At 37.0% G+C, this 24,451-nt stretch overlaps 1 protein-coding gene across 17 annotated transcripts in view; it reads left to right on the forward strand.

The window, feature by feature from the left end:
• CNTLN (centlein) overlaps nucleotides 1–24,451 on the forward strand; it is a 396,518-nt gene that overhangs the window by 310,108 nt on the left and 61,959 nt on the right. The gene's annotated exons all lie outside the window — the stretch shown is intronic.

Below are 24,451 nucleotides of genomic sequence, written 5' to 3' on the forward strand. Positions count from 1 at the left end.
AAGACATAGTCCATCTCCAAGACTGTTGAATGCTGGGATAATATGAGCACCATCGGGATACATCCTCATCACAGTGTTGGAGCCTAACAAAGGGAGCTACCTGAAGTACACGTGGTAGCTTTACTCAGAGGAGCTCTCATCCTCCCCATTCCCCAGAGCATAGACTCTAGTAATCTGATGCCCTCTTGAGGAAAGAGTCATTGTTGGAATCCATGCTGCCCTGGGGGAGGGGGACATAAACACCCTAACATCTTCATCCCCAGGACCCTACAGTCATTCCATTACACCAGAAAAATACTGCAGCTTCACAAAGCCAGATAGAGCCAGCAGCAACTGTGAACCCATTGCCCTAACTCAAGCAGTGTCCTGCAATACATGGGACAGATTGATGGACAAGCTAGGACCTTACAAGCTGAGGTATTTGTCTATGAAGATTCGGAGCCGTCACCTAGCACTCCCTCCTTCCCCTAGGGGCAGTGAACGCTGCCCTGTACCTGCACCCTGGCCCTGCTCCAACTTCCTTCCTGACACTGATGCCATCAGTTACAGTGGAGGAAAATATAGGGATTCTGCACTTCAACATTCAACTGTAACTAAAGACAAAGTAACCACCAAAGTGAAACCCAAAGACACATTTTTAAGAAAAAGCCTTCACTCCACGAAAGCCATCCTTTAAAAGCAGTAGTCTTCCAGATGCATGCATATCAACATATGGGCATAAGAAGTATGAAAAAGCAAGACAGGGGCCAGCACTGTGGTGTAGTGGGTAAAGCTGCTGTCTGCAGTGCCAGCATCCCATTTGGGTGTCGGTTTGAGTCCTGGCTGCTCCATTTCTCATCCAGCTTTCTGCTGTGTATGGCCTGGAAAAAGCAATAGAAGATGGCCAAGTCCTTGGACCCCTGCATCTGTGTGGAAGACCTAGAAGAAGCTCCTGGCTCCTGGCTGCAGATCGCCCAGCTCCAGCCGTTGTGGCCATCTGAGGAGTGAACGAACAGATGGAAGACTCTCTCTCTCTCTCTCTCTCTCTCTCTCTCTTTCTCTTTCTCTTTCTCTTTCTCTCTCTTTCTCTTTCTCTCTCTCTCTCTCTCTCTTTCTCTTTCTCTTTCCCTCCCTGCCTCCCTCTGCCTCTCTCTGCCTCTCTCTAATCCTGTCTTTCAAATAAGTAAATAAGTATTTTAAAAGAAAAAAGCAAAGCAAATGATGCAGACACTATGATGCAGATACTAATGCTTTAGTATCAGACTTCAAAGAAATGACGAATGATGAAATGCCTAATAAGGAATTCAAAAGAATGGCGATAAGGCTACTGAGACATGAGAGAATACAGATAGAAAATTAAACAAAATTAGGAATTCAGTGCAGGATATGAGAGTTCGGAAGAGATAAGTATTCTTGAAAAAGAACCAGAAAGAAATCTTACAAATGAAGAACCAGGGGCTATAATTGTGGCACAGCAGGTTAAGCCACTGCTTGTGATAGTAGCATCCCATATCAGAGTACTGTTTGGATACCTGGCTGCTCCACTTCCAATACACCTCTCTTCTTTCTTTAGACACTTTTTTAAAATAATTTATTTGAATGATAGAGTTAGTTAGAGAGAGAGACAGAGAGAAAGGTCTTCCGTCTGTTGGTTCACCCCCAAAATGGCCGCTAAGGCCCAAGCTGTGCTGATCCAAAGCCAGGAACCGGATGCTTCCTCCTGGTCTCCCATGCAGGGGCCAAAGCACTTGGGCAATCCTTCAGTGCCTGCCTGGGCCAAGCAGAGAGCTGGACTGGAAGAAGATCAACCGGGGCTGGAACCTGGCACCCATATGGGATGTCGGCACCGCAGGGAAACTAGTAGATGTCCCAAGTACTTGGTCCTCTGCTGTCCATATGGGTACTTTTATAAATGAAGGAGAAATACTTTCTTTTTTTTTTTTTTCATTTTTTTTTAAATCTTTTATTTAATGAATATAAATTTCCAAAGTACGACTCATGGGTTACAATGGCTTCCCCCCCATACCGTCCCTCCCACCCACAACCCTCCCCTTTCCCACTCCCTCTCCCCTTCCATTCACATCAAGATTCATTTTCGATTATCTTAATATACAGAAGATCAGCTTAGTATACCTTAAGTAAGTATTTCAACAGTTTGCTCCCACACAGAAACATAAAGTGAAAAATAATAGATGATTTTTTTTAAATGATGATGAAATCAGATCAGACCTATTGTCATGTTTAATCCCAGTGAGAGTCAAGTTGGGAATTGATAATTTCTTTCTTTTTTTTTTTTTTTTTTTTTTACAGAAGATCAGTTTAGTGTACATTAAGTAAAGATTTCAGTCGTTTGCACCCCCATAGAAACACAAAGTGAAATATACTGTTTGAGTACTCGTTATAGCATTAAGCCTCAGTGTACAGCACGTTAAGGACAGAGATCCTACATGAGGAGTAAGTGCACAGTGACTCCTGTTGTTGACTTTACCAATTGACACTCCTGTTTATGGCATCAGTAATCTCCCTATGCTCCAGTCATGAGTTTCCAAGGCTATGGAAGCCCCTTGAGTTCTCCGACTCTTATCTTGTTTAGACAAGGTCATAGTCAAAGTGGAGGTTCTCTCCTCCCTTCAGAGAAAGGCACCTCCCTCTTTGAAGACCTGTTCTTTCCACTGGGATCTCACTCACAGAGATCTTTTTGCCAGAGTGCCTTGGCTTTCCATGCCTGAAATACTCTCATGGGCTTTTCAGCCAGATCCGAGTGCCTTTAGGGCTGATTCTGAGGCCAGAGTGCTATTTAGGACATCCGCCATTCTATGAGTCTGCTGAGTATCTCACTTCCCATGTTGGATCACTCTCCCCTTTATTTATTCTATCGGTTGGTGTTAGCAGATACTAGACTTGTTTATGTGCTCCCTTTGACTCTTAGTCCTTTCATTATGATCAATTGTGAACTGAAATTGATCACTTGCAGTAGTGAGATGGCATTGGCACATGCCACCTTGATGGGATTGAATTGGAATCCCCTGGTATGTTTCCAACTCTACCAATTGGGGCAAGTCAGCCCGAGCATGCCCCAAATTATACATCCAGTCCCAAAGGGACAAATACCATATGTTCTCCCTGATCGGTGACAACTGACTGAACACCAAAAAGGAAACCTCCTGAAGTGAAATGGACACTATGAGAAATGGTGACTTGATCAGCATAGCCCTGACTGCTAATGGACAACTTAATACATTATCCCTCATAGTATTTTTTTTTTGTCTGTTCTACTTAATATGACTGGTTTAATTCTGTAATTATCACACAGTTATTCTTAAGTGTTGAAAATTAACTGAAATGTGATCCCTGTTAAACATAAGAGTGGGAATAAGAGAGGGAAGAGATGTATAATTTGAGAAATACTTTCTAAAACAAGCAAACACTGAAGGAATTTTCACAGCCAGACCAGCCTCACAAAAGATGTTTAAGGTAGTCCTACAAAAGAAAGACAGACCAATTACCATTCTGAAAACATGTGAAAATGTAAAACCACTAGAAAAAGAACAAAGTATATTAAAAATAAACAGAAGAAAAATGTTAAAAGAACCAGACTAAATCATTGCTTGTAAGTAATAACTTTGAATGTAAATTAACTCCTCCTGATTAAAAGAAATAGACTGGGCTAATAGATTAAAATCTAGACCAAATGTTATACTGTAGATAAGAAGCTCACTTCACCAGTATAAACAGGTACAGACTGAAAATGCAAACAGAAACCACAAGGAGTAGCTGTATTTATTTCAGACAGAATAGTCTCTAGTACAAAAATCACTATGTAATTATTATTTTTTTAACATTTAACAAATATAAATTTCCAAAGTACAGCTTATGGATTACAGTAGCTTTCTCCCCTCCCCATAACTTCCCTCCCACCCGCAAACCCTCCCATCTCCTGCTCCCTCTCCCATTCCATTCACATCAAAATTCATTTTCAATTATCTTTATATGCAGAAGATCAATTTACTATATATTAAGTAAAGATTTCAACAGTTTGCACCCACACAGAAACACAAAGTGTAAAGTACTATTTGAGTACTAGTTATAGCATTAATTCACATTGTAAACACATTAAGGACAGAATTATTAAGGAATCAGTTCAAGAAAGAGATGTGACAAATTGTATAGGTAGCTAATGTCATAGCACACAATTTTATAAAACATAATCAGATATAAAGGGAGAGATAGGCGCCAACTCAATAATAATGTGGTTGTTTAAAACCCCGCTTTCATCAGTAGACATAGCATCCACACAAAAAGTCAACAACAGAATATTATAGTTAAATTACAATCTACACCAAATGGACCTAACAGACATTCTAACATTACATCCAACAGCTGCAGAATACACTTTACATCAGCACATGAATCATTCTCTATATTAGATCACAGAACAAATCTTAATGACCTTTTATTAAAATCAAAATGATATATCTCAGGCCAGCATTGTGGTATAGCAGGTAAAGCGACTGCCTGCAGGGCCAGCATCTCATATGGGTGCCAGTTCAAGTCCAGGCTGCTACACTTCCAATTCAACTCCATGCTAATGTGCCTGAAAAATCAGCAGAAGATGGCCCAGGTATTTGGTCCCCTGCCTTGCACGTGAGAGACTTGGAAGAAGCTCTTAGTTCCTGGCTTCAGTATGACCCTGGCTGTTGGGTAATTTGGGGAGTGAACCAGCAGATGGAGGATCTCTCTTTCCTCTCTGTATCTATGCCTTACAAATAAAAAAAAAAAATCCTGTATCTTTGCTGTGCACAATGGGATAAAACTAGAAATCAACAAAAATAAACTCTATTAATTACACAGATACTGAACAACTTAACACTGAATGAACAATGAATCATCGAATTAATCAAAAGGGAAATTTTTAAAATGCCTTGGCTAATGAAGATAGAGATGCCAAATACCAACACTTATGGAATACAACAGAAGCAATGGACAAGTTTGTAGCAATTAGCAGTATATCAAAAAAGAGGAAAGAACAAGTAAACAGCCTAAACAACTGAAGAATGCATCTCATCTATCTAGAAAATTGGGAACAAACCAAACTCTTTTAATAGAAGAAATAAATACCAGAGCAGAAGTAATGAAATAGAAAATGAAAACCAATGCAAAAGATCAATGCATTGAAGAATTGGTGTGTTTTTTTTTTCCTGAAAGATAATCAAAATCAATAAACTTTTAGCCAGATAAAGAAAAATGGAAAAACACTCATATAAAGCCAGGGATGAAAAAGGATGTATTACAACTGATACCACAAACATACAAATGATAATTAGGGAGTATTATGCACAATTATATGCCAATAAATTGTAAAATCTAGAGGAAATGGACACATTTCTGAACAGATCTGACTTTCCAAAAGTGAACCATAAAAACAGAAACTTCAATAGATCAACAACAAGTAATGAGAATTAATCAGGAATTTTAAAATGCATCCAAAAGCAAAAAGGCCAAGGAGTGGGTGGCTTTGTGGCTGAATTCTGCCAAACTTTTAAGGAAGAAATAACACCAATTCCCAAACTGTTCTGGAAATTAGAACACTTCCAAACTCATTCTTTGAGGCCAGCATTACTTGATACTAAACCAGACAAGAACACAACGAAGGAAGAAAACTACAGAACATTATCCATGATGAACATAGATGCACAATTCTTTACAAAACACTTGTGAATTAAATACAACAAATCAAAAAGATAATAAATCATTGTCAAGTGGAACTTATCCCAGGGATGCAGGGATGGTTCAACATGTGCGTATCAATTAACATGACACATTACATCAAGAGAATATAGGCTAAAAACCATATGATTATCTCAGTAGATTCAGGAAAAGCATTCAGTGGAATTCAACATTCTATAATGCATTCATGATTTTTAAAAATGCAAAAAATTAGGTATAGAGGAATATATTTCAACATAATAACTGATATGTATGACAGATCCACTACCAACGTATCAAAAAGAAAAGTTTTAAGCATTATCTCTTAAGATCTAGAAGCAGAAAAAGAAGCCCATTCTCATAGCTCTTCTTCAATATAGAACTGAGATTTTTTGGCTGGACAGTTAGGCAAAAGAAGGAAATAAAAGGCATAGATATAAAGTGAGGAAGTTAAATTCTCAGTTTTTGCAGAGGATATGCTTCTGTGTGTAGAGGAACCTATTATCTCTATGAAGAGACTCTTAGAGGTGATGAATGAATTCAGTAAAACTGCAGGATACAAAATCAACTGACAAAAATGGGTAACATTTTATATACCAATAACGAATTTACAGGAGAAATTATAAGAACAATTCCATTCACAATAGATTAAAAAAAAAAAAAAAAAAAAACAGAAACCTAACCAAGCATAAGAAAGCCTTCTACAATGAAAATCGCAAATCATTAATGGAATACATTTATAAATGCAGAAAATGGAAAGACCTCCCATGTTTATGGATTAGAAGAATTAATATCATTAAAGTGGCTATACTATCCAAAATAGCTTCTGAGACCAACTCAGTCTTCATCAAAATATTAATGACATTGGGCCAGCATTGTGGCACCATGGGTTAGGCTGTTGATTGTAATGGCAAACATCCACAGGTTAGTTCACTTCCAATGGCTCAAGTAGTCGGGCCCCTGCCACTCATGTGTGAGACCAAGGTGGAAATCCTGGCTCCTAGATTCACTCTAACCCAACCCTGGCTGTTGTAGGCATTTGGGGAGTGAATAAGTGGGTGGAAAATGAGTATCTATCTCTTGCTTGCTTGCTCTCTCTCTGGCTCTCCCTCTGTCTCTGCCCTTCAAATAAATACCTAAATAAATAAATATTTTTTTCAAATATCAATAATGTTCTTTACAGAGCTTGGAAGGGGAGAGGGAGTGGGAAAGGAGAGGGTTGTGGGTGGGAGGGACGTTATGGGGGGAAGCCATTGTAATCCATAAGCTGTACTTTGGAAATTTATATTCATTAAATAAAAGTTTGAAAGCAAAAAAAAAAAAATCTTGCAGTTTATATGAAAATAAGATCATGAATCGCCAAAGCAATCTTGAACAAAAATAACAAAACGAGGGCATATCACAATATCAAATTTAAAGACATACTATAAAGCTGCTGGAACCAGACTAGCATGGTGTTGGTATAAACACAAATAGAGACAGTGAACAGCTTAGAAATCCCAGGAATTAATCCACACATCTTTAGCCAACTGGTCTTTGACAAAGTTGCCAAATACATTGGAGAAAGGACAGGCTGTTTACTGGGAAAATTGGATAGCTTCGTGCAGAAAATTGAAACTTCCCACCCTGCCTCTCACCCTGCACAAAAATTAACTCAAAGTGGTTCAAGTTCTAACTGTAAGACATGAAACTACTAGAAAAAAATTAATGAAAACACTAAGATATTGATATCAGCAGTGTTTATGTTTGGGGTAGGGACAGGATAAGATCATAAAAGCATAGAAAATAAAAGCAAAAATAGATAAATGGGATTATAAAAAAATAAGAAACTTTTGCACAGCAAAGAAACAAGTAACAGGGTAAATTCTCCTACAAAAATACAAAATATTTGCAAGCTACCTGACAAATAAATGATATCCAAAATATATAAGGAACCCAAAAACACACCAACAAAAATACAGACAATCCAGTTAATAGGAAAAGGACATGAATATCTATGTATGACCAATCAATACATGAAAAAAATGGGCACAATCACTTGCCTTCCAGAATATACAAATCAAAATCATCTCACTCCAGTTAGAATTGATATTAAAAAGACCAAAAAAAAATCATAATGCTGATAAGGATAATAGAGAAAAGGAAACCCTTACATGCTGCTGGTTGGAGTACATTTGAACAGCCAATATGGAAAACTGTGTGGAGGTGTCTCAAAAACTAAAAATATATCTACCATAAGACCAACTGTCCTGATTCTGTGTATGTTTCCAAAGGAAATAAAATCAGCATATCAAAGAGATGCCTGTGTTTCCATGTTCACTGCAGCACTATTCACAACAGTCAAGACATGGAATCAACCTAGGTGACCATCAGTGTTTGAAAACGATATTTCATTCATAAAAACATGAAATCCAAACATTTTCAGCAAAATGAATGGAAATGGAGATCATTATGTTAACTGATGTATGTCAGACAATGACAACATATGTTCTCTCTCAAATGTGTAAGTTAAGGAAGAATAGTCAACATGAACTTAAAAATAATTATCAGTAGAGTCTGGGAAGGATGGCATGAGGAAGGGATGGAGGGAATTTGGCAATGAGTACTAAAACTCAGTTGGACTGAAGCACCGGCATCCCATATGGGTACTGGTTCAAGACCTGGCTGCTCCACTTCCAATCCACCGCTTTGCTATGGCCTGGGAAAGCAGTAAAAGATGGCCCAAGTGCTTGGGCCCCTGCACCCATGTGGGAGACCTGGAAGAAGCTCCTGGCTCCTGGCTTTGGATTGGCGCTGCTCTGGCCATTGCAGCCATCTGGGAAGTGAACCATTGGATGGAAGACCTCTCTCTCTCTGCCTCTCCTCTCACTGTGTAATTCTGACTTTCAAATAAATAAATAAATCTTTAAACACACACACACATACACAGTTGGATAGGGCAGTGGACTCCGTTGTTTTGTGGCACATTAGGGTGACAATAGTTTAAGTGTGCATTCTATACTGTAGAGTCTAAGCAGAAACAGATTAGGATACTGAAAGAATTAGGGCCTGGTTTGATCAATTTATGTCATATATATATTTGTAGAAATATTTCACTATAACCCATGAAAATGTTCCAAATATATGTTAATGCAGTTTTTTAAAAAAAATTATTATATAACAGATTATCAATAAGTATTTATTGCCTTGTTACTCTTGCAATGAAGTGTTTCCCAGTTAAACTCTGGGCCATTAAAAACAAATATCCAGCTACAGTACAATATTTGCATGTATTGTACATTCTACTTCCATTAGAAATGTTTGCACTATTTTTCATGAAAATTTTAAAAAGAAATAAGCTGTGTATGTTCTAAAAAACACTGATCTTCATTGTTTTCTCTCACTCAAATGATTGTTTTATGTGATATATTATTTACCAACTGTTCAGAATCACATCCCAAGTAAAATTTACTCCAATAGAATTGGAAAATTGTTACTAAAGAAAAAATACACTAAGATACGTGAAAACAGCATAGTATACCAAAACATACAGGCTGCAGCAAAAGCAATGCTAGAAGAAAGTTTATATAATATACATTTAAAAAGTTTGTTAAGAGTAGAACTTCTGTGTTTTTTTAAGCACATTGAAAAAATTTTAGAAAATCTTTTGATGAAATTGAATAAGTAATCACAAAAGCTCTCTTAGAAAGCCAGGAATTCCAGGGAACCTTCTTAGTATCTTAAAAGATGTCCACCAAAAACCTGAAGCAACCATCATACATACTGGTGTAAGTCAGAAATATTTATTTTAAAATATGTAAGAGGGGCCGGTGCCGTGGCACACTAAGATAATCCTCCGCCTGTGGCACCATCATCCCATATGGGCGCCGAGTTCTAGTCCTGGTTGCTCCTCTTCCCAGTCCAGCTCTACTGTGGCCTGAGAAAGTAGTGGTGGATGACCCACATGCTTGGGCCCCTGCACCTGCCTGGGAGACCGGGAGAAAGCACCTGGCTTCTGGCTTCGGATCAGTGCAGCGCTGGCCGTGGTGGCCAATTGGGGAGTGAACCAACGAAGGAAGAAAGACCTTTCTCTCTGTCTCTCTCTCTCACTGTCTGTAACTCTGCCTGTCAAATAAATAAAAGTAAAATCTTAAAAAGATATGTAAGATATTTATGTCTGCTCCCATTGTTTGTCTTTCTTATTGTACTTGAGGGCCTAGCCAGTGGTAAGAGAAAGTAAAAGATAAAAGTATTAGAAACAAAAAAACAAAGCCATCATTAATTACAGATAATATCCTTTCTTACACAATCTCAAGAAATATTATTCTGAGTGATAAAATTTGGCAAGATAGCTAGATATAAAATTAATGTTAAGACAATGGAATTAATATGTACCAACAACCAACAGAATATGCAGTTTGAAGGAAGAAATATTTAATGTAATAAAAGGAATTATGTGGTATCTAGGAATGGAAGATGTATCTCAATTTCCAAAATAAAAAGATGTGAAAGGAATGTATCGTAACTGATGTATGTTTCTTGGAAATTATGTGTGTGTGTGCTAAATATCAAGAAGTAAGGAGAAAATATACACCAGAAGTATTTAGGAAAGTAATTATTTCTTGAGGATCAGCAGAGAGGTTCACAGCCTTCAACTATATTGGCAATACAGAGACATTGTCATAGTTGAATGATTGATACATAAATACTCACTGTATGTTTCTTCATATACCTTTGGTGTATTAAATACTTCATAGAAAATGAAGGAAAAGGGACAGCCATTTGAACTAGCAATTAAGATGTCTGCATCTCATATTGGAGTACCTGAGATCAAGTCTTAGCTCAGAATCCTTATTCCAGCTCCCTGATAATGCATATCCTCAGGGAAGATAGCAGATGATGGTTAAAATGGTTGGCTCCTGCTATCCACATGGAGACCTGAATTGAGATCCAGGCTTCCAGCTCCAGGGTCTTGGACTTCCCAGCCAGTGGTGCTGTGGGAATTGAGCAGGTGGGAGTTCTCTCTCTAGTTCCCTCTAAAATAACAGAAGAAAAGATTTCTATTAAAATGAAGGAAACCTACTGATGTCATTATCCCAGAGAAAGAGTGCTGACTGTAGAAGAAATATTTGCAGTAGGATACTAAATTTGGTAGAGTATTTACCAAAGGGATAGGAGTTACAGGAGGAGAAAAAAAAAACTTCAAAAATTCATGGAAAATTAAATTAATAAAATTTATTTTGATGCAGAAATTTTTGAAATCCATACATAGGAAGAGTCTCCAAAATATTATGAAAGAACTGTACATCTGAGAGTGGAGTATTGAAGTCCCCCAGTACTATTGTATTGGGGTCCAAGTCTCCCTTTAAGTCCGTTAACAAATCTTTTAGATAAACCGGTGCCCTGTAGTTAGGTGCATATACATTGATAATTGTTATATCTTCCTGTTGAATTGATCCCTTAATCATTATGTAGTGTCCCTCTTTGTCTCTCTTAATGGTTTTTGTGGTAAAGTTTATGGTGTCTGATATTAAGATGGCTACGCCTGCTCTTTTTTCATTTCTGTTGGCATGGTATATCTTTTTCCAGCCTTTCACTTTCAGTCTGTATGGATCTTTGTTGGAAAGATGTGTTTCTTGTAAGCAGCAAATAGATGGGTTTTGTTTTTTAACCCAATCAGCCAAACGGTGTCTTTTAACTGGACAATTCAGGCCATTCACGTTCAATGTGACTAATGATAAGTGGTAACTTTGCCCTGCCATTTGCCAAAGATAAGTTCTAATATATGCTTTGAATTCCCTGTGATCTTTAGCTGTGAGCTTTCCTTCCTTGGTTTCCTTCCTTTACCTTCTTTCATATTGATGACCGTGTTTCTGTGTTTCTGTGTGTAACACATCTTTAAGCATCTTTTGCAGGGCTGGACGAGTGGCAACAAATTCTTTCAATTTCTGTTTGTTATGAAAAGTCTTTATTTCACCTTCATTCACAAATGAGAGCTTGGCAGGATATAATATTCTGGGCTGGCAGTTGTTCTCTCTTAGTACCTGGGCTATATCTTGCCATTCCCTCCTAGCTTGTAGAGTTTCTGATGAGAAGTCAGCTGTGAGTCTGTTTGGAGATCCTCTGAGAGTAATCTGACGTTTCTCTCTTGCACATTTTAGGATCTTTTCTTTATGTTTCACTGTGGAGAGTTTAATTACAACGTGCCGTGGTGAGGGTCTCTTTTGGTCGTGTTTATTAGGGGTTCTGTGAGCTTCCTGTACTAGGATTTCTCTGTCCTTCTCCAAACCTGGGAAATTTTCTGCTAATATCTCACTAAAAAGGCCTTCTAATCCTTTCTCCCTCTCCATGCCTTCAGGAACTCCTAGAACCCGAATGTTGGGTTTTTTAATAGTATCCTGAAGATTCCCGACAATATGTTTTAGATTCCTAATTTCCTCTTCTTTTCTTTGGTCTGACTGTATCCTTTCCTGTTCTCTGTCTTCTAAGTCTGATATTCTGTCGGAGAACTCAAGGGGCTTCCATAGCCTTGGAAACTCATGACTGGAGCATAGGGAGATTACTGATGCCATAGACAGGAGTGTCAATTGGTAAAGTCAACAACAGGAGTCACTGTGCACTTACTCCTCATGTAGGATCTCTGTCATTAATGTGCTGTGCATTGAGATTTAATGCTATAACGAGTACTCAAATAATATATTTCACTTTGTGTTTCTATGGGGGTGCAAACTGTTGAAATCTTTACTTAATGCATACTAAACTGATCCTCTGTAAAAAAAAAAAAAAAAAAGAAAAAAAAAAAGAAAAGAATAGAAACTATCAACTCCCAACTTGACTCTCACTGGGATTAAACATGACAATAGGTCTGATCTGATTTCATCATCATTAAAAAAAATCATCTATTATTTTTCACTTTATGTTTCTGTGTGGGAGCAAACTGTTGAAATCCTTACTTAATGTATACTAAGCTGATCTTCTGTATATTAAGATAATCGAAAATGAATCTTGATGTGAATGGAAGGGGAGAGGGAGTGGGAAAGGGGAGGGTTGTGGGTGGGAGGGACGGTATGGGGGGGAAGCCATAGTAATCCATTATTCGTACTTTGGAAACGTATATTCATTAAATAAAAGTTAAAAATAAAAAATAAAAAAAAAATAAAAAAAATAAAAAAATAAAAAAAAAAGAAAGAACTGTACATCTATATGTATTTATTTTCACCTACACGGCTAATTGGCAGGAAATTAGATGCATGCAGGACACAGAGGAGTTTCTATTGGACAAGACTGATATACACATTCTACTACATGTAGTAGTTCTTTCTCTCGTCTACTTCAGTGCTGATCACTATGGCTCTCAAAGTGCTGCTACACATTTCCAAAATATATGTTTGGGTAATTTGTACCCAGTGAGACCCACTTATCTAGGAGAAAGAGAAACCAGCTTGATGAATAAAAACAAAAAGAACATCTAGTTTCTGTCAAAAAAAATCTCAGTGAATTATTATACTTTGTGTAGCATGACTGACAGTCAAGTAATTATTTAGCTTTATTTACTGGGTAACTGCTCTTTTAGGTCAAGTATAATTACTTGAAAGAATATTGTAAACAGGAAATAGTTCTAAGTAGAAAATGGAGTGAACAATGATGAAAGAAGTTCCTGTGTGGAATTTTTGTGTTTTGAATAAAATAACTTTTCAATGAAATCTCTAGGAAATACCTTGAATTATCTAGTATAGTCTAAGCTTTATAAATCTACATTTTCTCCTATAAAAGAAATTTCTACTCTAAGTCATAATAGGCATTTCTTTGATAATTTTCACAAATGTTAGTGCTTAATGAAAACATTTCAAATGATATCAGTAATTTTAAATTTTTTTCAAAACCAAAGATTGTAAATAACTCTTTTTAAAATATATCAATTTCTAAATCTCTTGAATCTTATGAACTTACATGAGGCGTACAGAAAAAACATTAAGTAGTTTTGAAAATCTTATAGGGCATATTGATAAATAATCAAAACTATATTATTATACAGTATTGCTAATGTTAAATTTGTAATGAGTTGTAGGGTTTTTGGAATTCCCTGACTGGCTTTACTCCAAGTAATTTATTTACATGGTTTAGCTAAAGAAAGACATGCAGTTAACTATTGACCCTATTATTGAAATAATTCATTTCCTAAATATTAAGATGCTATTAATATTTTTAGTTTATTTTTATTTATAGTTGGAGCCAGAGAGAGAGAAAGCGAGATTTTGTACCACTGGTTCACTCCCTAGGGCTGGGCTAGGCCTAAGCCAAGAGCCAGTAACTCCACCTGGGCCTCCCACATGGGTGGCAGAGTGCCATGTACTTGAGTCATGATCTGCCATCTCCATGGTGTGAAGGAGCAAGAATCTGGATCTAAAGCTGAGGCAAGACTCAGTCCCAGAACTCTGATATTGCATGTGAGCATCACTAGGGGCAGCAACTTAACCTGCTGCAGGACAATGCTACCTCTTATTCATATTTCAGAAAATAATTTCACTATTTGAATATGTAAAGTTAGAAGTATCAATAAGAACCTTTAGCCTTTTGAGTTTATAACCCAAAACACTGACAGTATTTAATGTAGAATAGTGTAATAATGTACTATTATTTTTTTTCAGTTTCTTTTTTTTTTGGAGGGGGAGTAATTATACCCTTTATTTCTTTTTTAAATTTTATTTAAGTTATACAAGTCTTATGCATTTCATACTTACAGAATTAAGAACGTAGTGATGCTCCCCCCAACCCTCTCTGTTGCTCCCCGTCTTCGTGGAGGAACGACACAGGACCCTGCGCTGTTCTTTTGTCTGCTCGGCCCTCCCCGGGTTTGCTGCTGGTTCTTCCCGGGTTGGCTACCGTGCCTTCCACCTCCATGGAAGGGCGGTTCCCCCTAGCCACTTTCCCCACTTCCGCGGGGGAGCGGCACACCGCCGGCCGGCTCTCTCGGGGGCTGCTCAGGTGTTCCTTCAGATAGATGTTCCTGGTGCATGTTGTCTCTCTCCTCCTTTATAGTCCTCTTCCGCCAATCCCAACTCGGCTGCCCACACGCCGAGTACGCTGCTCTCCTCCAATCAGGAGCAGGATCAGCTCCTGGAGGTCATCACTCAAGTTGGCAAGAGGAAGCTGCGTAGAAGCTGTTTCCTCCTCTCCCAGCGCCATATTGTGGGAGAGCAGATGCATAGAATAAGTCTTAATTCCAGTAACTTAGTCTAGTCCGAGTTGCTCCCCACACCTCTCTTCTACCCATGCTCCAACCCTTCTTCCCCCTCCTTCTCACATTCCCATTCTTAATTTTTACAAAGATCTGTTTTCAGCTTACTTAATGATTGTATAGTTAACGCTACATGAAGTATAAGAGTTCAACAAATAGTATGAAGAAAAAAATAGACACTGCTCAAAAAAAGAGACAAGGGTCATAATGTACTATTCTTATGAACAGTCTCAGACATAATTTAAATATTTTTGTTGTTCATGTACATGCTTTTCAAAGGTATATCCATTCAAAGTGCTTTATCTTACAGAAATATGAATTTTGGAAATGGATCTTTGATAAATTTTTAGAAGTATAAATTATTTTCAGTAACATTGATTCCTTTTCTATGAAATTTATATAAGAATTAAATATCCTTAGCACATTTTACTCGTGTAGACTCTCACTGCCATTTAGTACCAAGTATTCATTTCTTCTGGCTAGTCCTCAAAGGCCTTTTTGAGGAATAAAATATAATACAATATGAAATAATACCTTTGTAGTTGCACCTTCTAGGACAGAAAAGCAAACAATGTATGGAAGTAAGGTTTTTGGGAAAAATAAATGTAATTAGAAAAGAATGAGGCAGCTTTCATGAAACTTAGGCAGGTTCTGAGATTTATCCTAGACTTTGATAGCTTCTAGTCATGTTAAAACTCAGTCACCATAACTTCACTTGAATATTGATGGCTGGGTTTTTTTTCTTAACTTTGAAAAAGATACAGTGTTGACAACATGCTGCTGCAACAGGTTTTGCTTTTTGAATTTTTTTCTTTTTTTCTTGGTTGTTTGGATCCTTTGATTAGAATGGATGGTTTTCCTCTTACCTGCATACAACTTTAATATGATGAAAGGGTTGGAGTGAGTATAGAATTAGAAGGGTGGGTATATGCACTCAATGTGAGCAATAAATATTTGTATGTTGAGGTAGCTGAGTTGAAACAGTAGAAAGCAGGAGGAGAAGGACAAGAGAGCTTGAGAATGACAGTGTTCATTTTCTCCTTTGGGACATCATGGCACTGCCATTCTCTTTCATTACTACTGGGGAAAGAAGTCAGAGTGGGAATGTGTTGCACCGTCATGGTTATGAGTAAGCTTGCCATGGGTTCATAGGTCAAGCATTTAGCAGTGCTGTGCCTTAACTCCTAATGTGACCATGTGAATATTGTGAAATGCTTTTGGTAGTGATGAAGATAAGTTATTCTGGATAACCTTTTTGTTCCAAGTCTGTGTCTCTGTATTTAGTGTGTGATTTATAGATTTCAAGGGGGCTTTTTTTCTGGTAATTTTGAACATCAACAATTTCTGGTAATTTTAACATCAACAGTTAAGCTATTCTTGCTATGAATAGCCAAGAATATTTTTCCATGAGTACTTGAAAGTCAATAGTACTAGTTAATTTTCCAAATTTCACATTTAATGCAATTTTACCATCTATTATATTTCCCATAATTGTGGAAACAGATGTTTAATGTGATTTAACATCAATCAGTTCCAAATGCTTTGGTTTAGTGATTCAGCTTTTTTTTTAAAGATTGATTTTGTTTATTTGAAAGGAAGAGTGATGACAGAGAGAAGGAGAAACAGTCAGAGAGATATTCCATCTACTGGTTCACATCTCAAATGGCTGCAAGGGCCTGGGTCAGGCCAAACTGATGCCAAGAGCCTGGAACTCCATCTGGATGGCAGGAGCCCGAAGTACTTGGGCCATCTTCCACTACGTTGCGAGGCACACGGGTAGACACCTGGATCAGAGGTGGAGTAGCTAGGACTGGAACTGGAGCTCCAATATGGAATGTCAGCGTTGCATGCAGTGGCTTAACCTGCCATTGCCACGACGGTCCCTTATTCAGATTATTTTGAAATACTTAAGATAAATGCCTATAATGTGAAAGTTATTCATACAAATTAAAAGATACATGTTAAGTATTCAATACTTTGGGTTGTTTTGAGAATTAAAAGTATTAAACTGTTTTCAGCAGTTTGCCATTTGAAATAATAGCAACTTTCACTTTCAGAAATCATATTGAAACATATACACATAATAACTTAGGTGGATATTAGCCAGAACTTGCATTATCACCTATAAGGGTAGTGAAGTAGTTTCACTCCTTGTAGATGTAATTGAGAGTTGCATATCTCTTATCCATATGCAGATATCCATATTTCTCTGATAAAATATAATTTGAACACATCAAGACAGATTGGCATTTTTAGTGACATAAAAAGATGCTTTGTTAATTGCAAACCATATTTAGTATGACTTTATAACAAAATAGCACCTTAAGTGTCATGCTTTGTCTTTAATGTGCACATTGGAGCTGGGTTTATCTGTACCAGACAACTGCACTTCACAAAAAGAATTTTTTTCTTGATATGCAATTAGCAGTAATTAGGAAGATTCACCTCAATAAGATGTCAACATGAGATTGTTTAAAAAAGTTGAATGTCAATGACTTAAAAAGAAAGTTCTTTGACACGTAGGTATGGCATATGAAACATGAAATGTTAATTTAACTTTTCTGCTTATTATTCATGCACAATATTATTTTGTCATTCAGACACTACTCTGACAGAGTGTAAGGGTGTTAAAATAGTGCTGCTAGAATAAAAAGAGAATTAATCTACCATTGGCCAATTAGGCAAAGAGTACTTAATGGTCTCTAAAGGCTACTGAAGTCTAACTACTAGCAAAAGCATTGGTAAAAAGTCCTCTACATTACCTTCATTTGCTTGACATTTTCTGAAACATACTGTAGGCTTTTAATAACTGCATGTGTCAGAAAGTAGTTTATAAGTGAGCAGTATAGTAACTCACTGGTTTTTCATAAGAAATTTTGGAACCTAGACAATAATTAAATCTCTGCCTAAGTTCTGTTTTGTTGTTTTTATTGGTTTTATGTTTTTATTTTTTTCTTAATGGTTCCAAGTATCATAGCAAGAAAATTCATGTATTAAATTTAAAACTCTGGGTACTAAACTAGTTATTAATTTGAATTACTTGTCTTCCCAAATAAGTATTTCTATAGAAAAATATTTGTATCAGTGACTATAAATTCATGTAATTGTCTTGATAACTCAAGTAATCTTTTAATTAACTGTGCTTTTAATAGAATTTTATTTCTTTCAGTTTTATTCCTTAGATTTTAAAAATAAAAGAATTGTAATAAAAGAATATTGATACTATTACCAAGGGTGGGGGGACTATCATTAAGACTATGATAAGTTTCTAGGGTTTCTTTTCTGTAGAATTTACATAGGAACTGGAATTTTTTCTCCAATCTCTTTTACTGCAATCTTGGTAACAAAATTCATATTATAATTATTTTAAAACAATGATAAGATTTAAATATGCTGCTTCTATTTAAATATGAACCAGAACCTTTATTATGAAAACATAAATGAATTTGTTTCTGTATTTATTTAACATTAAGTAATGTCTTAGTTCAATTTTAAGCAGAATTTAGGACTAGAGACTTTGCTGAAGTAATTGAAAACATACCATTCCCATTTAATGATTGCTTTTCTCTACTTTGACTATTAAGACCTTTGGCTTTCACAGAAAGAAAAATTGTTATATATTGGAACTAAACCTTATTTTTTACTCTGGTTACTGGTTAATCTTTCCCAACATACAGCATCTAACTTTTGATTCAACATGGACCAGGAAGGGTTGTACCACTCACCATTTCTTCCATAGACTTTTGAAAACCCTGTTTTGGTAAACCTGGCAGTCAACCTCACATTTGAAAGAAGTTTCTAGAATTTCTGTGTGTCTATTTTCAGATCCCACTATCCCAACTAAAAATATTGTCCAGTTTTAAAAAGATGTATTATATTCACTTGAAAGAGTTATAGAGAAAGGAAGAAACAGACTATGTGTGAGAGAAAGACAGAGAGAGAGAAATATCAATCTCGCATCCACTGATTCACTCCCTAAATGGCCACAATGGCCATCCTTCACTACTCTCCCAGGCACATAAGCAGGGAGCTAGATAGGAAGTGAAACAGCCAGGACTCAAATGGTGCCCACCAGCCCCTTCTACTCTTAAAAAATTATTCAGTATTTTTTTTTAGTCCAGTAGTTTTTTTGTTTGTTTGTTTGTTTTTGTTTTTTTGACAGGCAGAGTGGACAGTGAGAGAGAGAGACAGAGAGAAAGGTCTTCCTTTGCCGTTGGTTCACCCTCCAATGGCCACCGTGGCCGGCGCGCTGCGGCCAGCGCACCGCGCTGATCCGATGGCAGGAGCCAGGAGCCAGGTGCTTTTCCTGGTCTCCCATGGGGTGCAGGGCCCAAGCACCTGGGCCATCCTCCACTGCACTCCCTGGCCACAGCAGAGAGCTGGCCTGGAAGAGGGGCAACTGGGACAGAATCCGGCGCCCCAACCGGGACTAGAACCCGGTGTGCCGGCGCCGCTAAGCGGAGGATTAGCCTAGTGAGCCGCAGCGCCGGCCCATAGTCCAGTAGTTTTAAGAAAATGGGAAAAAACAATCAATGTCTTTGAATACTATAAGGTGGTTATTGTTCGAGGTGGGGGATGGTAAGTCAGATTCAGTCTCTATTAGAAATGAAGAGATACTTAATCCTGTTTTTTTTCCCTGGGAATAGTGCTTCTAAACCCATTGAATACTCAAAAGCATATTATTTACATGTATGTATTAGTTTTCTATTACTACAGCTAAAGTACTTGAGAAGAGCTACTTAGTAAGGAAGTAGGTGTATTTTAAAGTCTCATAGTTTTGCAGGTTCACTGTCCAAGATTGGGTGACACCATTGGTTTATCATCTGGAGAGGCCAGAGGATAGTGGGAGTATGATCTCATGGTGAGTGAAGCAAAGACAGACACAGAAAGCATGCTCAGCTTATATAGCTGACCATCTGAAGACCTCAGAACAGGCCCACCTCCCAGATACCATAACCCACCAAAAAACAGTTCCTTAACTGCTAGGGTAAGACAACGGAGTTTTCATGACTGCATGTGTTTGAAGAGCCAAATACCTTTCAAACCATAATAGTGAGCAAGTTAAGCAGATGTTGGATTCTTTATTGGGAAATATCAAGATCCAAGAGTATTTAAATATATATTGTTTGGGGAGTAATTAAGGAAATGATTTTTCCGATTTTATCTAAGACCTTTATATCTCAGTATTGAGCTTGTAGAATATTTTCTATTGATCATCTTTTCTTTTTTATATTTTATTCTTTTTTAAGATTTATTTTATTTATTTGAAAGAGTTACACAGAGAGAGGAGAGGCAGAGAGAGAGAGAGGTCTTCCATCCACTGGTTCCCTCCCCAAATGGCTGCACTGGCCGGAGCTGTGCTGATCCGAAGCCAGGAGCCAGGAGCTTCCTCCAGGTCTTCCCATGCAGGTGCAGGGGCCCAAGGACTTGGGCCATCCTCTACTGCTTTCCCAGGCCGTAGCAGAGGACTGGATCGGAAGTGATGCAGCCAGGACTCAAAGTGGCGCCCATATGGGATGCTGACACTGCAGGCTGGGGCTTTAACCCTCTGTGCCACAGTGCGGACCCTGTAATTCATTCTTTAACATTAAATTATTTACTAAGCCTTCCCTGTTGAAAAAGAGATGCACAGTCTCCTCATGACTACCCTTAGTTTTCTCACAGGGTTTTGGCAGGTACCTTCTCCTAAGTAAAAATTGGAAAACAAGGACGGTTGCAGATCTAGGCTGAGATACTTGATGCTATGGCTAGCTTCCAGGACACATCTGACCTATCAAATCAGGGAATGGGGATACATGGAAGGAAACTGGCTATAGCTAGTATTTTCCAAACAGGAATTCAGGGCAGCAGCAGTTCCCAAAGCTTCAAGTTTTGTTTCCTATAGCACTTAGTGGAGTTCATTATTGTATATTTTTAGGTTATACACCTTTAGCCTCCTAAAGGCAAGGATTTTTAACCTTGTTGTTTATAATTGAAAGCACAGAACTAGTATCATGCCTATCACATGATATATATAAAAAAGAATGAATCATAATTACTGAGATTCTGAATCTGGGTACCCCCTATCCAAATCCTCTAGAAAATGTCAAGTTATGGCCTAAAATAAAAGTTTGTGAATGAAATCCCATATAAGAGAACAAGGGAGAGTAGGCCAAGGGAGACTTACTCTGTTCTTGGATTCCACAGTTATATTTGAGACCAGCAAATGAAAGCTTCTGGCCAGAGGCTTTTTGCTTGGCAATTAAATTATAAAATGCAAATCTGATACAGGCAGTTTATATTTCTAGTGTAAGAAGTGGAGCAATTTTTAAAAACAATTGAAAACACAAAATCAATGTGAAGTCATAGGTAAAGAAAAGCCTAGTTACCATACTTTATCCATCATATACCCTGGGATTTGGGGTACTTGCTTAAGATAGGGCAGAATTAGCAGTAAGGGAATGAAGATTAGTTCAAGAAGGAGTTTAAAGAAAGAAGCTGATTTTTTTAAACGGGGGCATGTATTGGTTTTCTGTACTGTATAGCAAATTAGTAGAAGCTTTGCAGCTTGGAAATGATAAACACATTCATTATCCCATAGTGTTCTTGGAACAGGATTGAGGATGGCTTCACAGTGTCCTATGCTCAGAGTATTGCAGGGTTGCAATCAGGGTGCCAGCCAGGCTGCCCTGCTTTCTGAAGCTTAGGCTTCTCTCCCAGACTCGTGGTTTTTGGAAAAATTTAGTTCCTTGTGGCTGCAAAACAGAGGTCTTTGTTTTCTTGCTGGCTGCCAGCCAGGGACCATTCTCAACTCTGTGAGGCCTCTATGAAGTCCTTGCCTTGTGGCTGCCTCTACAGTCCTTTCATAACATGACAACTTACCTCTTCAAGACCAGCAGGAGAATCTGTGATCTTGGAGGGCCCCTGACTTCCTTTGAAAGATCTTGCCTGATTAGGTCAGAACCAGCCTGGATACTCTTGCTTTTCATTAACTTGGAGTCACTTGATTAGAGACCCCTATTACATTTCCAGAATCCCTGCTTCCTATAATTTAATCACAAAAGTGATTGCCCATCTTACTCACAGATCCCACCCATATACAAGGTGAGAGTATTGTAGCAAGGCATAATATAGAAGGAGTCACTGGGGGAGTAATCTGAGAACTGTGTCTCCCACAGGACTCATTACTGAAGAATAAAATCTTCAGGATATGTACTATTGTCTCTTTCTTATAGTGGCTTACAAGGTTTGTTCCTTTATAGGGCCTTTGACTTCCTCAGTGTTATATTTAGATAAATAATTAGTAGCTAGCATCTATTTTTAAAAAATTTTAGTGCTGAATTCTATTTTATAGCCTTTGCTTAGAAGTAATTGACTACACATAAATTGAGACAAATCCCAGTGCTTACTGAAGTCAACTTTTAGAAGACTATGGGGAGATTACACTGGAGACACATATCTGCCTTCATTAAGCAGGTGGTCTAGTTGGAATCCTAAATTCATCCTGATCAAGCAAGTACCATGACTTGTTTCTATCATGAGATAAATATGGGATTATTATTTACTTATATTAAGCAGTTAATTTATTTATTTATTAATAGAAGTCCCCATCCTTTAAGACCCTTTTCAGATTCCAAATGGTAGCATTTGCTACAAAATAATAATGCTAACAATACTGCTGCATATTTAGAACCTACCAGGTGCTATCATAAATGTTTTTAAAATTTTGTCCTCAAAATTATCTTTGTTAGGTAGGCAGGCATCATCTCTGTTTTTAAAAAGGGAAACAAGATCACTTCCTTGCTAGTGGTCACTCAACAGGTAAGCAGTAACCCAGAAAACTAGAATCTGGAAGTTATGATTCTTCCATGTGTGTTCTGTTATTCTTTCTATTTTTTTTTAACATAATATAATTTGATTTTAATATCTTACAGTCTTTGATTAGAGTTGGATATGCAATAATAGAGAAACAGGAAATATGCTGCCAATAAAAAAGCAAAATAATTTTAAAAGTAGTCATCTTATTGGTGGAGTTTACAGCACAATATCTTTCTAACGAGGTCAAAATGAGCCTCACTACCCAAACTAAGTGGACACAAAAGAAAATTATTTATACTTCTTATATTATCTATAGCATTTTTCAAATGAGAAATAGATTTTCCCATACCAAGGTAAAGTTCCTGAGGGAGTGTCAGCATTTTTTCAAAATCTCAAAGGATAACCATAAGATTCCAAAATGATAGAATATATAATTTGTATACTTTGTCTTTCAGCAAGTACTCTGTAGCATTTCTGTGTACTTATAACTAATATTAAAATATATTTTAAAGATTATAGATTTTAAATATTATTTGATTAAAATATTATGTGTTCTTAAAAAAGACAAGTATATTTTATCATCTCCATGATTTCAGTATTCTTTCATTTAATAAATTTTTATTATTAAATTGATGTAAATTTACATATGCATACCTTTTAGAGAAATATGAGAATGTTTCAAAAAATTTGTCAAAATGAAATAAAAAAATAAGTTGATTTTGGTGCAAAATTTGAAATTTGTGCTTATGAAGAGTCTTCTAAACATGAAAAATGCATATTATCAAAAAACTTTGCATGTATTTCAAATTTTTGGCAATAAAACATTTTTTAATTTCAGTTTTCATGAACTTTTTGAAGTTCCCTTGTCTATTTACTGGCTCCACCTGCCTTGATGAAAAAACATTCCTAGAGTTACGATTTGCCAGTGTACTAGGAATAGACAGAAATCTAGTAGCACACAAGTGAACAACTGCGGGGAGCCCGTTGGGACTATTTGTAAGGAGAAAAGGCCTCCTCAAATTTTACGTTTCCTTCTTGCCTGAGATTCCACCTTGAAGTCCATCCTTGCCAAATTGTAATCTCAAAATGTCTAATTTAGATCAAAGCATTAACTTCATAATTGAGAAATACTCTGCTACATAGTACTTAAGTAAAAATTTAATACTGCATTACTGAAAAATATGTATTTTAATTTATATGTAAACTACTAGATTATGAACTAAAGCTGCAATCAAAATATGTCTCTACATAGCATCATCTGTACAAAGAGGGAGATTTAAATTTTTTGCAACTTTCTTATACATGACGCACTATTTTTAGATTCTTTGAGAATATATGTATGTGGAGAAAGACACAGTCCTCTCTCCAAGATTTAAATTTACTAGAGTTCTTGGTTGAGGAACATGCATTGTTCTACGGGAGCCAATGGAGTGGAAGAGCTATTTTACTGAAGACTAAGAGAAGACAAGAACAAAGAAGCTGAGAATAAAGGCAGAAATACTAAGCTTCCCTTTAAGAACAACAGAGGTTTCCGATTTCAGTGTCTAGAGTCATTGATGTGGAAATGACAGACAGTTTGGGGAATGGTAGGCAAATTTGACTTCAGGTAATATCTGATTGAAACACAAATTAAAGCTAAATACTAGAGAGTTTTATTATCCACAAATATATGAGCTTTATTCTATTTTGATGAAGAATCCCTGAAGGGCTTTGAATAAGGTACTAGCAGGTCGAGTGTTATTTTGGGAAGCT

The sequence above is a fragment of the Oryctolagus cuniculus genome, chromosome 1 (genome assembly GCF_964237555.1).
Source record: "Oryctolagus cuniculus chromosome 1, mOryCun1.1, whole genome shotgun sequence".
Taxonomy (NCBI): domain Eukaryota; kingdom Metazoa; phylum Chordata; class Mammalia; order Lagomorpha; family Leporidae; genus Oryctolagus; species Oryctolagus cuniculus.